Source organism: Megalops cyprinoides, chromosome 16 (genome assembly GCF_013368585.1).
Source record: "Megalops cyprinoides isolate fMegCyp1 chromosome 16, fMegCyp1.pri, whole genome shotgun sequence".
Taxonomy (NCBI): domain Eukaryota; kingdom Metazoa; phylum Chordata; class Actinopteri; order Elopiformes; family Megalopidae; genus Megalops; species Megalops cyprinoides.
The window spans coordinates 23052906-23069202 of NC_050598.1; the positions used below are offsets into that span (position 1 = coordinate 23052906).

General features: G+C 42.5%; 1 protein-coding gene and 1 non-coding gene across 4 annotated transcripts in view; both read left to right on the top strand.

Annotated features, from left to right (window-relative positions):
* Positions 1-3409: 3409 nt before the first annotated feature.
* On the top strand, positions 3410-3481 carry trnae-uuc. Its single transcript has one exon. It is a non-coding gene; the product is annotated as a tRNA-Glu (tRNA).
* Positions 3482-4664: 1183 nt separating this feature from the next.
* The window catches only part of elf1 (E74-like ETS transcription factor 1), a 47660-nt gene continuing 36027 nt past the window's right edge, over positions 4665-16297 (top strand). The window contains exon 1 of one of the 3 annotated variants that reach the window (XM_036548197.1): positions 4665-4783. The gene's annotated coding sequence lies outside the window, so the exon portion shown is untranslated. Of the gene's footprint in view, positions 4784-14409; positions 14536-15434; positions 15759-16297 lie in introns of those variants that run through there. The other 2 variants (XM_036548200.1, XM_036548196.1) reach the window with 2 other exon arrangements.

Consider the following 16297-nt stretch of genomic DNA (forward strand, 5'->3'; position numbering starts at 1 on the left):
CAGCCGGGATTTCTGGCTTATATTTGTGCAATGCTCCATTGTCCCTCCAGTGAACCCTTATTTTCTTAAGAAGTTTGCACTACAAAGATGTAGTAATTCAGTCATATGAAAATGATACCCAACTTTTTTGAATCCCTTACAATCTATAGCAAAAATGGAATCAGTGCCAATATTTGAATTGGAGGTAACGTTAACAGAAATTGCCACTAGTGACATTGTGAATGAGTGCAGAAATCCCTTCTTAGCTGTGGTTTTACCATCTTCAGGTTCCACGTAGCTGTGGTTTTCCCGTATGTGTTCTAATTTGTCAGATGTGGTAGGCGAGTTGTAGGTATTTGCAGTTTAGCTCCTGCAGTGTTCGTACCTATACGTCAGTGAAAAAACAGTTTGATAGGCTCGCCCATGGAGAGAGCACAACTTCAGTGGAGCATTGCTGTAGGTGCATGTGTAAAATGACATTACTTCTGTGATATGTTGTGGCCACAGCCTGGGGAAACAAAGGGCACTTAACTACAGTTAGCCAGCAAGTTGCTACATGGGTATCTGCACCAGCAGTTGGTTTTCAGGTAAACCTGTATCTTGCGTACAATTTTTGGAATGCCAGTTCTAGACCATATTTGCCATTGTATTTAGCTCAGATTCTGTTGTTCTGGGTGAGTGGTAGAGCAATACAAAAGCTCTTTTTTATTTGTACCTGTTTTGTTGATCAACCAAGCATTACGGTGTGTACAGCTTAAATATATATGAATATTGTCACTTTTGGTTGTGTTTGTTGAACTTACAAATGACCCAAGGTGCCCTTTCAGATCAGTTCTAGGACTGGAGCTGTTGAGGGCTGTGATGCAGGAAATCCTGCTATGCAAGGAGGCATCCAGGCTGTGCTTTTTCATTCACACCTGAAGTTATAACTGGGGAAAATACATGAATTGAAGATGCATGGATTATTTATGAAAGTAATACATCATTAAAGCATAGCACATGCATGTAGGTTTGCAGCACGAGTTGTGTCACTTAGGAGGATGATAGAAAGCAATCACTTTGAATACTATTTGAAAGAGCTTTGATGCTCAACCTACTCAGGTCGATATATAATACAAAAATGCACCTATTGACTTAACATATTTTAGGCTCTGCTACCCCCTTGTGGTCAGTGGCAGCATAATGCAGAGGAATACTTCTGAAGCACAAAGATGTGACGTTCCTCTTGATAACCATTCCATGTCATTATTTCCTTTTATACAATTATGCCATTACTGTAATTTCAATATGTTGTATTAACTTAATAATACAGGTTTCACTGTGAGGATTTTCACTTTTGTATTAGCTGTGTCTGTATAACTGAAAGGGCAGCTCTGCGACAGCACCCAGTGATTCACAGTATCTGGCCTAGAAGAGCAATGTTTTTTTTTTTTGCCTGCCTTTTCTCACGCGCATTACCCACTCTACTTGGTAGGCACCAAAGGTGGTAAGAGGGTTCCCGGTGGCAAGAGGGTTCCAGAGAGGTACAGGCACTCCTTGAAAATGTGGGAAAGCATGACTCTGCATGATACCATTGGTTTGGTGCACGGACCCCATTATGGCCACTGAGGCTGCAAAAACCTGAGGACTCTCAGTGAGCCGCATGACTACCCGTCGTATTTTGGACACCGATGGCAACGCCCAGAGGCCTTCAGGTACAACCCTCCTTATGTCTGTTCCCTAAGGTAATGCCTGGTGTAGAAATGGCTGAGGTTTAAGAAACAGTACACTTGTTTTTACTAGAATTATACATATATATAATATATTCAACTATCATGTTTAACAGTTAGCAAAAGACAGTGTGGGTTGCAGGCTTGTTTGGCTTTGGCTTCTAAACATAAACCTGTCAAGATTCAGGAAAGAGTGGGGGAAAAAAAAAAAAAAAAATCAACCCATATTACTTTCTTCCTGTGCTCACAAGTTCAGGTTTTGTGTTCGTTGGGTCACAGGTGTTTTGTGATCATTTTTGAGGCCATTATTTATCCTGTTTAATGTTCTATCCCTGTCAGTGGGCTTCAGCTTGTGACCGCTGTTCCTCTCTCCTGATGCAGTTTTTCTTATCTGACATGCTTTTCAACACTTCTCCCTTTGACACATTAAATATGTGCTGTTTTTGCAGCTGACACACCTACAATTCTGGCACCAACTATCTGACCTCTTTTAAAATCTGTTAGACCTCATGTTGCTTTAGAAACTTACATTAAAGTATTGACTTTAAAATGTCAGTAATTAGTATTGACACTTCTATGAAACACATATAGGGTTCTTTTAAATTTTGATTTAGTTACTTCAAAATACAAGATCTTTATCAATTTGGATTTCCAACATTTTATTTACCCCCTGTAGCTATGCATTAATCATTCAATACTTTCCTTGAATATCACAGTATTGCAATGGTTTCACTTAGACAAACAGCAATCAAATGTGCCTCAATTTACAAACACTTGGACTGTGAGATGAGATTGCTTGCCCTCTCAAAGTTGATTTGCACAGAAATGCTACAGTAGTCACATTCTATGAAGGACACAGTCCAAACTCCCATCTGAAAATGGACATTTTCAGCAGGATGCTACTCTATGCCACAAGACTAGGACTGTCCAGGAGTGGTTCCGGAAACAGGAGGGTAGATTCAATTTACTGCAGTGGCCTCCCAGTCACCAGATCTCAGTCTAAATGAGGAGTTGAGTCAATGTAGGCCATACCTGTGCTGCACTTTTGACATCATGCTGAATCCACGCCCTGACGAACAGGACCTTTTTGGAGTTTCCTATGGAAATACCCACAATGATCCTGTGCTATGAGTCATTACAAACATTGACTTCTGTAAGCGCAAATTGGTTATGTTTAAATATCATGGCCACATAGTAAATACCAAAACTTAGATTTCTTCTCACCGGCCACCTTATTTTCCTGCCATATGATATTATTAAAAATGGTTCACTACCCCAATTTATGTATATCACATTTGGTGCGCTAATTTTCTGCCAACTTTAATGTTCATTAACGTCGGATATTGTTCAAGCGCCCTCACTGAGCTACTGCCATTACAGCATCAGCTTCGACACTTCGATGCTTTCAGTTACAAAACCTGTAAAGTAACGTTAATGTTACTTTATTCCGTGGGTTTCTATCAATGGACACTAAGCGGCAGCAATTGCTACAATCATTACAGATCGCTACCTATCTAATAACCATCCGGGTCGTAACGTATTGACTTGCTTCCCCGTGTACTCATACCTTTTGCTGTAGTTACATTACATTCAGCTGATTTTGATAATGTAATTTTCATTTCGTAAAGCAATCTATTTCAGTCAAAGTGATCCCATAGGCATACGTAGATTCAGAATAAGTAATACTTGTATCAAATGAATAGCTCACCATAACCGTAAGTTCCCATATGGTCTAGCGGTTAGGATTCCTGGTTTTCACCCAGGCGGCCCGGGTTCGACTCCCGGTATGGGAATGGAAATACCTTTTTTCCCCTCTTGCACAGTCAGCAACTTTACCTAGAATTATGAATGCATGTGCAGGGGTTGTTGTTGTTGGTACTGAGAGCGTTTTCTAAAAAGGAAATTCGCCAGGAATGGTATTGGCCTATAGTTAGCTAAATTACAACTTTTCATGTAATTGAACGTTATTCTAATTAGCTAAAGCCATCTGACATTATTAGCTAAATGGGATACTACATAATTCAATGCTGGACGAGACACATGACAGGATGTTGTCAATTAGCTCGCTGTATCGCATAAAACAATTATGGACCACTTACGGATTTTCCCCCCGAAACTCCTCTCTTCAGTGTCAGCGAGCAGGGTAGGACACTTTGAGTTGATAACGGTAGGGGCTATCATTATGTTTGTGTTTAAGTGGGAACAAATCATCCATCTAGTTAACTGTAGGCTAGTTAGTTAGATACGCAGCACATTACCCTGCTAAAGTAGTTTCGCCATTTTACGATTTTAGTTTCGACAGTTTTATACAGTTAAACTACAGAGCTAAAAAGGACATACGTTCTGAGAGAGCAAGCAATGTCAGCGTCTTAATCACAGATTTTCAGACAAAACGTCCTACAAACGTCCTAAAGCAATACATTCCATTAGGCTACACAATGTATATTTTTCATTGATTTCTTTTTGGAAATGAGGCTTTTCTTGTTAAGTGAAGTTGCAAAGTAGGTAAATTGTTGTGCTTCTTTGTACGTTGTACAAGTTATAATTTCCAAATTTCGCGGTCTCGGCACAATATGACAATGGAAAACATGCAACTGCCTTCTTGTGGTTAGAATTATATGCTGCCTCAAAAGTATTCAGCTACAGAAGCTATCATATCTTGGTCTAGGTACCGTTACCTTTGACGTTTGCAGTCTTATCTCTCTCTAATCATTCAGTGCTATGCTTCGGCAGAGCATGACCGTGGGACAGCCATATGGGACAAAGTCGTCGGTAATGGATTCTGTAACGCCCATCGTTTTCAAAATGTGTACTTTAAAAATAAAATGTAATGTACTCGCCGCAAATTTTCCTTTCTTTACGTATTCTCTTCGTTTCTGTTTCTGTCCGCTTCACGTAATTTCGCGAGTATCCCTCAGTGGATGTTGGTCAAAGTCAAGGAAAAAAATGTGACTCATCCACACCCGGCCAATCGAATCAAGCTAGGACTGCGAGCGAGGAAATCCCCACACATTTTTGCGAGTTGCAGTCAGAATGAATAGTGCAATAGTCTTGTCGGGCAAAGGAACGAAATTAAAATGATTAACATGGCCAAGGTAAGCAATTCTTTTACCCTGGATTGGATTTATTGGTGAGAAAATTGCGAAGTATAGTAAACTGAAATCTTTAGCTGGCTAATTAATTATTGTCATTGCAAGAGCGTGCTGTCTGGCTTATTTGCTAGAGAACTGAAAAGCTTGCTTGCGATTAGTAAACTAATGTGATATGTCTGCGTACATGTTATAAAGCTGGCAGTTTATCGCAACACACTGGTGTTTTTACCGTCTGCACTAGGTTGTATGAGAATGACGAACAAATCTGGCTGGGTGGGTAACGTTGTGTTTTAAGAACTTGCGGACATTAACATGATCTATGATTTGCTTTAAAGCCCATTTCTCACAGTAGGTTGCTCTAACTCCTAAAGTAACTAACTCGCAGCATTTCGTAGTTGATGCAATTTATTTAGCCCATTTAGGCTACGCCTTGTTAGCTGGCCGGCTATTGTAACCCCGCAGTTTTGAAAAGCCCAGTTATCTCTAGAAATTTTGAGGCATGACTGAGAAAATGCTGGTCTTACGAGAGTTTCGGAACTTCACTTAACAATGATGCTAGCAACAGCAACTCTTCAGGCGAGCCCTAAGCCATAGTTTCTGAGGGAGTGGAATTCTTGCCTGGAAAGTCATTCTCATTCCAGTCTACATTAAAAAAGTAGTATTATTTCTTGTTAGCCGACATTAATAGCTGGATCCTCTACTATGCCCATTGTGTTTGGGTGTGACCGGAGTGATCAGGAATGCGAAGAGATGGTTAGGAGTCATGGATTGAGTGGTTATTTATTTATTTATTGGATTCAGAACATCATGCATATGTAACGCATTAGATATTGGCTACTGACGTCTTGAGTAGCTAAGAGGACAAGTAGATTTCATGTATCTCCATGTATCTGTGGGTAAAATGAGTCTTGTGTAATGTGGACAGTTTATCAGACCTGATTCCACATGGCTGAAACTATGATATGGATATATTCCAGGCACTTTTGACCTGCTGTACTGTTGGACTATTTCTCCGGTTGTGCTTGCCTGCGTGACGTCACTCAGCCGTACCACGTGATAGTGTTTTGCGAGAGCTTGCTGTGTTTCGTCTGTTCAGTCGATGCGTGTGAGAATGGGGTGTGGCGTCTGGTAGTGGTTTCGTACGGCTTTTAGAAGTAAAGGGTCGATCGATACTACGCTGTAATCATTTATTCTTGTTCTAGAGAGGCGCCCAAGAGCTTTTAAGCTTGGCTCATTTGATGGAAATGTGTAGTGCATGTTTGCAAGTTAGTAAATCATGTCATTTTAAATGTTCAGTACATTACAACCATTGATACATAGCATGTTATGATTCTTAAGTAAATGTGAGTACAGTGGTAAATGTCAGTGTTTGTGCATTTTATCAGATGTAGCCTTGTTCTGTGCGGTGTCTTAAAAATGGTCCTTCTAACTCGAAGGTAACTCAAAGGCATGGTCATTCCTGTGCTACATACAAGTAGTGCTTATATTTAGTAAAAGGCTATGTCTGCCTGACTGCGAGTGCTGTGTATTTATCCGCAGTGTAGGTCTTCTTTGCACATGAGAGAGTGTAAAAGCTAAGCCATGATTCCCTGTTAAAGCTGTAATTTCTCAAATGACTGGATTTCTTCGCCATCTGTTGGCAATCCGAGCATTTGCCAGATGTTTACATATGTGGGTTTAGATTCTGACCTCGTGAGGGGGGCGTGCATTTGAAGAGCCCCGTGGTCTTCTGTGGAGTTTGCTGGCTCCGAGTCCCAGAGGAGTGAGGTTGGCAGGACATTTGCCTCCGCCTCCCAAAGACTCTCCAACACATCCGCAGAGGAGATCAGCTGGTTTGACTGATCCCTATCCCCCAAGCCCCATGTGGCTAGGAGTTAAGTGGAAATTTCAGTCTTCTGAAAACCAGTTATCCTCAATGAGAACTTCTAAATATACTTGTCTGCAGTGTCATTGGTCGTTCTACCCTTTTTGCAAACCCAGACCCTTTATTGAAATTTCCAAATGCTTCTCTCCCATCCATTCCCTGCTTTTTGCTCTCTAGTTCAGCAGACATGTGCAGTGACCCAGCTCTGCCTTTGAACTTTTTTTTGCCAGAGGGATTTCTGGGCACAAAGGGACTTTGAGTTAACCTCACTGGCCTTTCATCATTGAGGGCTGGGATTATGATGCTGGAGAATGAAAAAGGGAGGCATTAGATGTTAGTTGATAGTGTGTAAAGGCAGGCTTAAAATGCAGCCCTCTGTCAGTGGGGCTAGTGGAATTGCTGGTACTTATGTGTGATTGTGATGTCACTGTAAGGCACAGGATTCTAAAGAGCTGAGGAAAGTGTATGTGTATGTGTATGTGTATTTGTGGGTGTGTGTTTAAGTATATGTGAGGGAGAGAGAGGAGAGAACATTGGCTAGTGGTGTTCTAAATATTAAGTTCTGGTATCAATATCTAGGACTCTGCACAAAGGTTTCTGTGGTTTACTTAGCCGTCTCCTTGACATTGGGCTCCAGTGCTCTTGATGACATACCAGACATTGTTTATTCGCCATTGAGCAGAGAAATGCAGATGTAGCAGTCTGGGATGTGGCCAGACACCTCACAATCTGTTCAGCAGGGGAGCCGTGTGTGTGTGTGTGTGTGTGTGTGTGTGTATGTATGTCTGTGTGTATGTCTGTGTGTGTGTCTGTGTGTCTGTGTGTATGTCTGTGTGTGTCTATGTCTGTGTGTTAATGAACAATTATGAATAAGTCATGAGCTGGGTTGTTGTTGGTGTGGTCATATTGGGGGAGTTGTGTCCAGCAGATGGAGGTTATCAGTGGGTGACATCATTCCTTCTTTGATGTACGAGACTCTATTCAGCGGCTTATATTTTTAGAATATGTACCCTCTTACAACTGCATTCAACAACTGTTGGTATTATCTGGCTAACTGCTGGCCCTGGAGGAGTGCTCCAAAGGCAGAAATACTGCCTGCTGTAAGGTGGGGGAGGTGTTTAAATTACGCACAGAGGCCTTGGCTCTCTCTCTGCAGGGAGAGAGAGGGAAAGAATGGTTGAGTGAATGGGAGGAACGTTCACTCTCCGTAGGGTCGCCGTCGTGAAGGGGAACTGGTGTGACAAAAGAGGCGTTTAGTTTACCAAGTCTTCTATTCTGTTCATATCTGTTCCATCAGGAGGTGATTGAGCTGTATTAAGAGATGGTGACCTTAGGGGCATAGGCTAGTACAGAAGCACTTTTAGGCCTCTGCATTACGAGTAAATGATAGCGCACCACAAGGTGGCGTTATTTGTTTATATGAAGAATTCTCAGTATTTTGAAAGATTATCCATCTTTCTTGCACTAGATTGGTAGTTGGGACCACTTCCGAAATTCTAAAATTTAGTGATGAACAAGGTATCTACCTACACATTTCTGTGATATTCAGTGTTTTTAATCTGTGCTTTTGCTGTCTTGTGGTGACAAGTTGACTATCTTTCATAACTCCTTTGACGGAACGTTGGACCCAAAAAAAAAGGAAGTCGCTTTAGTTCCCTGTTCCAGAGAGAGAATTGTGTCTCTGCCACTAGGCCGCTTCTGTCGAAAAAGCAGTGGAGGAACCTCCCAGTCAAGTTCCTCCTTTCTGCACGGCAGTTTCAACACTGAGGCTTTGTCGCCTGAGTTTCAGGTCCGCAGCTCTTTCAGATTTCATGTCACTGACTGGCTCATGATGAGACCATCAAACCATGATCTCAGAGAGCCAGGGGAATTCCATCTGCAGTCAGTGTGCCATTTCTAGTGGGGGACATTGGCATGGATAAATGGTTTCTCCTATTTCACAATGCTGCTTATGGCTCAGTTGACATGTCTTGTTGATACATTGGAAATGTGAATGTTTTTTTTTTTTTTTTTAACAAATTACAGTGTTAATGGGGGCGTCCGTGGAACCGGACAGCCCTCAAGTTCCTTTTCATCTGAATTTCCTCTGGCCCTGAATAATAACAAGATAACAGTGTCACACTTCTGTTATAAAATGTGCTCATGTTGTCATTAATGGCAAATTATAGTGACAGGGGATGCTGCTGGTTTTTCAGGAACGTACTCTGTAATTTATAACACAGTGTGACACTGACAGGGGGAAACCTTTTCAGTTTCCCCTCCTAGGCAGGGCCTCTCACAGATTTTCCCTGGTTGAACCTGGGATTTTGGGACAGTCTCTTCCCTGCTCTAGACCTCTGTAGCTTCCTTGTCTTAGAGGCTCCTTTGGTATAAGAGTACTGAAACTGCTACTGACACTGGGGCCATAATCTCTCAGGGCTATCTGGTCAAAGCAAAGCTATAAATATGTTAACGGTGAAGAAGACGAAACTTGTACCGCTTGGAAAAGGTTGCACAGCCTTTATCATGAACTTAAAGGGAAGGAAGCGTTGGTTGTTGATTTGTTAGCAGGCGGCAATGTCTTTGCCAAGCACCAGTTCAACTGAGGCTTCCTTATTACTCTGTGCTCCTTGACCCTCTGTATCGTTGTGATAACCTCCTCTCTCAGAAGCAAACATGGTCTGCTGTCAAGTCAAGGCTCCATCCAAAAATGTAAGGTTCATTTGGGTGCATATGATGTTACAGGCTCAGTCACTGAAGGTATTTTCTGCAGACATGGCTTGTGGTTTGTGTGTCCAAACATTGATCTGGTGGGGGATAGCAGGGACTGCTAGCATTATGAGTGCTGTCACAGCATAGGGCAGCAGACTATGCCACAGTCACTTCCCCTGCATCATTTTCATTGAGGTATCTTACTGTCTGAACCTGTTCACTGAACTTTGTTTTGTTGTCTGTTTTTTTTTTTTTTGCCTTCCCAAGGGTCTGACTTTAAGTAGAGTCCCAATTCTTCGCATTCCTTGAGTCCGGGCAGACACTGCAGATGTTAAAATGTTCCCATCGAAAGAATGATGTTTTTGTGCAATAAGACATCTTGTTTGGTACACTAGCCGGTTCCCAAGGTAGGCGATGACATCACAAAATTCCAGTTAATTACAATAGTGACTAAACAAGCATGAGCACAAAATGTGACCGTGTCTACGAGGTAAGGCATATAGCCCACAAGGGGCTCAAAACAGAACAATGAAGTTCACATAATATGCTGGCACAATATGACAGTGTGGGGTGGGGTGGGGGGTGGGGGTCAAAAAAACACTTTTGAATTTTATCAACCTATCTGGTCCTTCCATAGAGTGTGATTCTAGAATTGCCTCACCAGTCAAAATAAGAAGTACAATTACACAAGATGTAAAATGGCAGCTGCTGGAGGGAAAAGAAGAAGCCCAAAGTTTCAGTTTTATTTTGTCCCCTGAGAGTGAATGTGATGTGACGTGAACTTCCCCCTCTGTTCCAAAGTCGTCTCCTCCACCTCCCCTAACACAGACACATACACACGTTTATGTTTGTGTGACTGCTTGACTGTGGGTTCAGACCACTAAAATGAAATGTGTGTGTCATGATTGTTGCCCTTGTCTGTAGTTACTGTACATGCTTAGACAGCTCACTTAAGGCAGACAGATCCTGTGACCTTTTTATGTGCAAAGCAGAGCTTGAGGCTAAAGTGCATTCATCACAGGTATTTTTGCCAGAGTTCATCAAAACAAATGTGGGCAATATTCATGGGTCAGTAAATCTTGTCTGGGGATGTACTACATTAACCACAATACAGAGAACTGTATTGTCTAGCATGAGAGGCTGCATGAAGCCTCTTGAATGTGAGTTAATATGTCATTAGTGGTGCTGTGTGAGGACACAGGGTGTGTATGCGACTTGAAGAGTCAGTGGGTCATTTAATCTGAAACAATTAAACACATTGTTTCAGCTGGTCCTCCAGGCTTGCTGCACACCACCTAGAATATGGCCAGTTAAACCAAATCTTCTTTTAACATGCCAGGTGCTTCCAACTCACTTCCCTTCATCTGTACAGAGCACAAGCTTCATGTAGTAGTTTTAGATTTAGCCACATTTCGGCTGGAAACTTCAATGGTTAGAAAATGGATATTACTCCTAATATCAGCTGTGTCACTGATGATCAGTGACAGATTTAATGTTCCTAATCGTTCCTCAATATCTGGATACTTTGAGAGCTGAAATATACCCTTTTTCAAAAAATGCTTGCTTGCTCCATTATGCAATTCTGGATCTCCAGCCTGCCAGTTCCATGGTTTATTCAGTATATAGCAGATAGCTCTCGTTAATTCAGTCAGGAGTGTGAGTGGTATTTATTGGGGGAGCCTAAAGACACATGGAGGCGTATCTCCCCAGGGCTAGGACCAAACGTTAGCTGTTGTCAGGCACAGAGGGCTCATCGACAGTTGGTCTCTTGTTGTCTGTATCTCAGTCCGGTGGCTTGTCTGCGGGACCCCTTTTCTCAAAATGTTTTGAATGAGTTCCCATACTCAGTCGGAATGTTTTCCCGTCACTGCGCTCGCGATTTCCAAACTATTGCTCCTCTGATTTTTCTCTGAGGCTCAGAGGGGCCTTTCATGGGAGCCACTTAAATGGCTCCTCTGTCCTGTCCCTTCCCTGACGTTGGCGAGTCTCGTGAGACCTGCTGTCCCTGCCCCTGGCCCCTGCTAGTCGAGGCCAAGGCTTCCCCAAGGACCGAGTGACTCACAAAGTAGTCACGTGACCTTCGCATGGCACTAACAGCGCGGCCGGTCCTCGAGAGGCTCTTTCGCTCCATCAAGCCTTCCATTGTTTTTATGGTTGTTTTTTTTTTTTTTTTTGGTTCTATTTTTGCCATGAGTTTTTGACATTTGTGCTCTATGGTATTGTAGGCTATAGTTTCTGTAACCTAAAGGATTTGTTGTACCGGTGCCCCTGAGCAGCGAATATATAAGTAAGTAAGGTCAGATGGAAGGATTTGAAATTTAAAAAGTCAAAGTAATCACACTTTATAAAGGTAGATAAAGGTAGATATATCTTCCAACTTTGACCTAGACTGCTTTTGTAACTGAGTATTTATGTTCCACTGAGCACTGAGTGATCTGTGTGGGGTTGAATTTATCTGAAATATGTTTAGTTGGGGAGGAACAAAGAAATGTGTTCCGGGCCTGAGCCATGCAGACTCCTGGAGAGAGGAGTCCGCTCGCTAAACGGGTCAGGCCGTTGGAAACAGCGGCATTGTTGCGGCTTTGGTGTGTGTGTGTGTGTGTGTGTGTGTGTGTGTGTGTGTGTGTGTGTGCTGGGTTCTGAAGCAAAGCTTGAGTAAATGAAACTCAGCAGCTCTTATTTTTAGGCTGGAAAGGAAAGGTGTGTCTCTACACTTTGTCAGATCACGTGGCCCAGCTGTGGGTTCTTTCCGACCTCTGCCGTCGAAACAGTTGTAGCATGTGCACGTATGCATGTGCGGTACTTGGCAAAATTCTGTGAAAGTCTTCGTTCATTGTTCAGACAGACACTTGGCTATATCGGTTACTTGGTTTACAGCACTTTCTTCCTTTTTTCCGTTTCATTTTTTTCCTCTTTTTTCAAGTCTGGCTGTAGCTGCCTCTAGCACAGAAATATGCATTCATCAGTGGTTGCAAGGAGAACATCAGTCAGAAAACCGGTTGGTAAAACAAGCATGACCACTGTTGAATTACTTAATTCAATACTGAGTTAGTCCCATCCCTGTTTGTTTCACTGTACCTCGTTTGTCACTGAACCGTGGTGAATTTGCTCAAATCACAGGATCCTGGGGCTTATGTACTTTATCTAAGGGAATGAGCATCTTTTTTTCTTCAGTACAAATTGCTTACATATAACAATATATACATGTAACCCATTGTTATTATTATTATCATTATCATTATTATTATTATTATCACCTTTATTATTACTTTTATTATTAATATTATTATTATTATTATTATTAGCAATAATAATAATCATAAATTTAATGCACGCACCTTTAGTTCACATGGAGAGAGATCCATGAGCCAAACTCAGAGAGTAGCGTAAGGATGAAAGTGATACTGGAATTCCATATATTCTGGAATGCCGTGTATCTACTTGCAGCGCTGTTCTTTTCTGCCTGGAGCCCCCCTGTCCCGCATATCTTCTGTCTATCCTTGCTCCACACACACCTGATTGAAATTAGTGCTCTTGCTCTTGATTGAATCAGGTGTGCTCAGCTAATCAAAAGTGCCACTGATGAGTTCAGTCAGGTAGGTAGAGCAGGGAAAGATGGAAAACGTGCGGAGCAGGGGGCCCCCAGGAACAGAACTGAGAATCCGTGAGCTAAGGGAATGTGGTGTTTGGCATCGACGCTGGCACAAAGTGGAACAAAATGTGCTCCACAGCATCCATTAAGAGGACTGCCGGAGAGAGGAACACGACTACATCTCCGCCAAATATGACCTCAGTGTCTCGTGTGTGTGTGTACTTATTTATGAATCGTTATAAATGAATTATTTATGAATATGTCAGTCTATGTCAAAACGTAAAGTAAAGGGATCCATAGCTGCAATGTTTCAGTGAGTCTCTGCTGTAGATCATAATGTGCCAGAGGATGGAATGCCATAGGAATGGTAAATATTGTTGGGAAGATTGACAGAATCGCTGTTACTGTTGTTTTAAAAGTATAAATGCCAATGTGCAATCAAATCAGTATACATCAGAAAAGTAGGATGGTTGGATTCTGCTTCTTGTGATTGACGTCACATCACAGCTCGTTGGTAATAGTGTTATTGTTTTAATTCTGCTTTTAGGCTGTCTCTCATGAGTTAGCCCACTGTCTGTCAGATTGCTTTTTCAGTTCACATGGTCCCTGCCCTTCTGATTATGTGAACCAAGCTGTGGGACAGATAAAACATAACAACAATGATATTCAGAACACCAGTATTAAATGTCATGTGATTGATTTTTTTCTGTTACTCAGTATAGCATCAGCCCTGGCCATCTTATCAGTAAATAAAGTGTGGAAGTGTGGAAAGAACAGCTGTTCTTTCACTGTATTCATAGGAGAATAATGAATGGGTCCACTATGTCATTGCTCTGTACATCTAAGAATCTGAGTGTGTGGGTGTGTGAATCTTTCTGTTCTCCGTTCTTATACCTTATGGTCACCTTCTGTCATCACTGCAGCTCAAGTGGGATCAAGGGCAGCTTTGAACACCTTGCTGTTGAAAGAAGTACACATGATGCTTCTGTTCTCAAACCCACCCCCCTTACTTGATTGGTTAGAAGGAAGGCTAAAATGGCAGCAATAGGGCTGCTCTGGGTGATCGCTGCAGCAAATCCGGTACCGGTGACAAACGGCAGGTGCTTGCTTTTTCATTGCTCATGGAGTCTGCTGTTTTCGTCTGCTTTGTTATATGGTAAAGGCCAGCTCTGAGTGAAAGGATCTGACCTTGGCTGGGGTACTTGATAGAACAGGGCAACCAGGCACATTGTTCTCGGCTGTTTTCTGACATCCCAGCTACCTAAGAGCGCCAGGCCGGCATTCTCTATCTCACAGCCCCCGCTCAGACAAACACGCCTCCGCCTCCCTTCCCCTGGTATAAACGCAGGGCTCCACCACAGACTACGGTTTCCTGTTTGTCAGCTGGATCGTTTCAGATAAAGTTGCTTGTTGAGTGTGAGCTCTCTAAACATCCCCCGGCCCTCGCTTTGGTGGCTGCGCGTACAAAGGAGAGGACAAGGGGGGAACCGCAGCGGAGTTAGACTGACATTAATGAGTAACGTGGCCTTCCCCTGCTGGGAGGGCAGGTGGCTGCATCAGCAGATAAACACAGGAACCTAACGGGGAGGACATCCGCTGCCAGAAACGGTGATCCCTCTACTGCATACCTCTTCGCATTCTTGGGTTATATGTGTGCTTGTTGCCCCCTGCTTGTACATAAATTATAACATATGTGAAACGTGGTTGAGAGTCACAGTAGGCTGTTAGAGTGCCTGTTGTGCTTGCATAAGGAGAGGTCTGGAGAGGGTGGGGGAGACCATTGAATCCCTGTGGAATCAGGTAGGTGGGATTATAGCCAGAGCTCCTAAAGGTCACAGGTACACTGATATAGGTCCTTTGCAGGTGTACTGTGTGCATGCTATTAGCATTTGCAGACCTTGCTGTCGCTCATCTCTTGCTAAAGTCAGCTATAAAAACCTTTTTACTGGGGCTTCTGTTGCCTAAAGGGAGGTTCCCCTGGATTTTATTTTCAGAACAATTGATGTCGGCCTTTTTGTTCAGTCTGTTTGTTTTGATGTTGATCTCAACCAGAAAGTATGAAAGCTGAGTTGGTTAACTGTTGAATGAGAGATCTGGGAAACTCTGATGTGCTTTCTGATGACTAAAGCTTCAGTGGCACAGCATGTATGAATATGCTTGATGTTTCCATTGTTTTATGTTACAAGGAGTCTTTTCCCAATTGAGCAGTTGAAATCCACTTTCTTCAGAGTGAGTATGTGTCAGTCAGAGCGCCATGAATTTATAACACATCTCTGTTGTTTCTCTTTGGCACAAAACCTGCTGTTTTACTTATTACTCAATCCAGGTGTTGCCTGCTGGTTGCTTTGTCATTTTCTCCCCTCCCCCAACACTGCTGCCAACCAATCTCTATTGCAGTCTGCTCTCACCTGAACGTATTTGCATCTTGAGCCCACCCCGGCCCTCTGATTGGCCAGATGCTGGAGTTCTGCTCCCTTTGGCCTCCTGTGGCTGTCTGTTCTCCAGCTCAAGGCAAGAGAACAAGTTGCTTCACCGCATTTCTCCTTTTTGTTAATTTCCACCAGCAGCCATTGCCTCCCATTTTTTTTCTTCTCATTTTTGTTACATCTGACACCACAGAAAGAGGGAGAGGTCAGATTCAGGCTTCCACCCTTGGAATATGCCGTCCCACTTTCCACCGACACACCCAAGGATTATTTTCACCTGACGTTGCTGTCTCCCATAGTTTTGTGGGGTTCCTTTTTCTTCGGTGGGGGTGTTTGAAGTCGGGTTCTGCACTTTTTTTCCTTCTGCTGTTGATATGGACCTGACACGAATGCGGTTTCTCTAAGGTTAGTAATCTAAACGTCACAGTTTAATTTGAGTCATTTGGTCAAATGCTGGAAACAGAGGATTGGATGGCACTCCTTGTATTAGCTTTTTGTAAGTATTGGTAGCTTTAACAAATATTATTCATTTATTGAATTGTAATTGAGCTTTACTATGCAACTGGTTGAAGGAAAATGACTGCTTCTGGACCTTGTGTTTATGGTTTCAAACTATTCTGCTTAGTGGATGTCCTCTATACCTTTTCGAGCATGAGAGGTCAAATCAAATGCTTTAGGTCAAGCAGCAGTTTCATTTGGGCAGTGGTCAATATTCAAGTTACGGTAGTTTTATTTTCTTAGATTTGATCATTATTTTTTCCTTAAGAGAATTTTACCAGCCACGTTTAGACCTTAGAAGTGTGAATTGGGGAGAATCCACAGTAAAAATCTGAATTTAACATTGAAATATTGCATCGGTTGGGATGTATGCATTTTGTGTAGGCGTACTCTTGTTTTTTATGGCGCATTGCCTTATAAGGGCTGTTGGAGCAAGGCAGGGATCC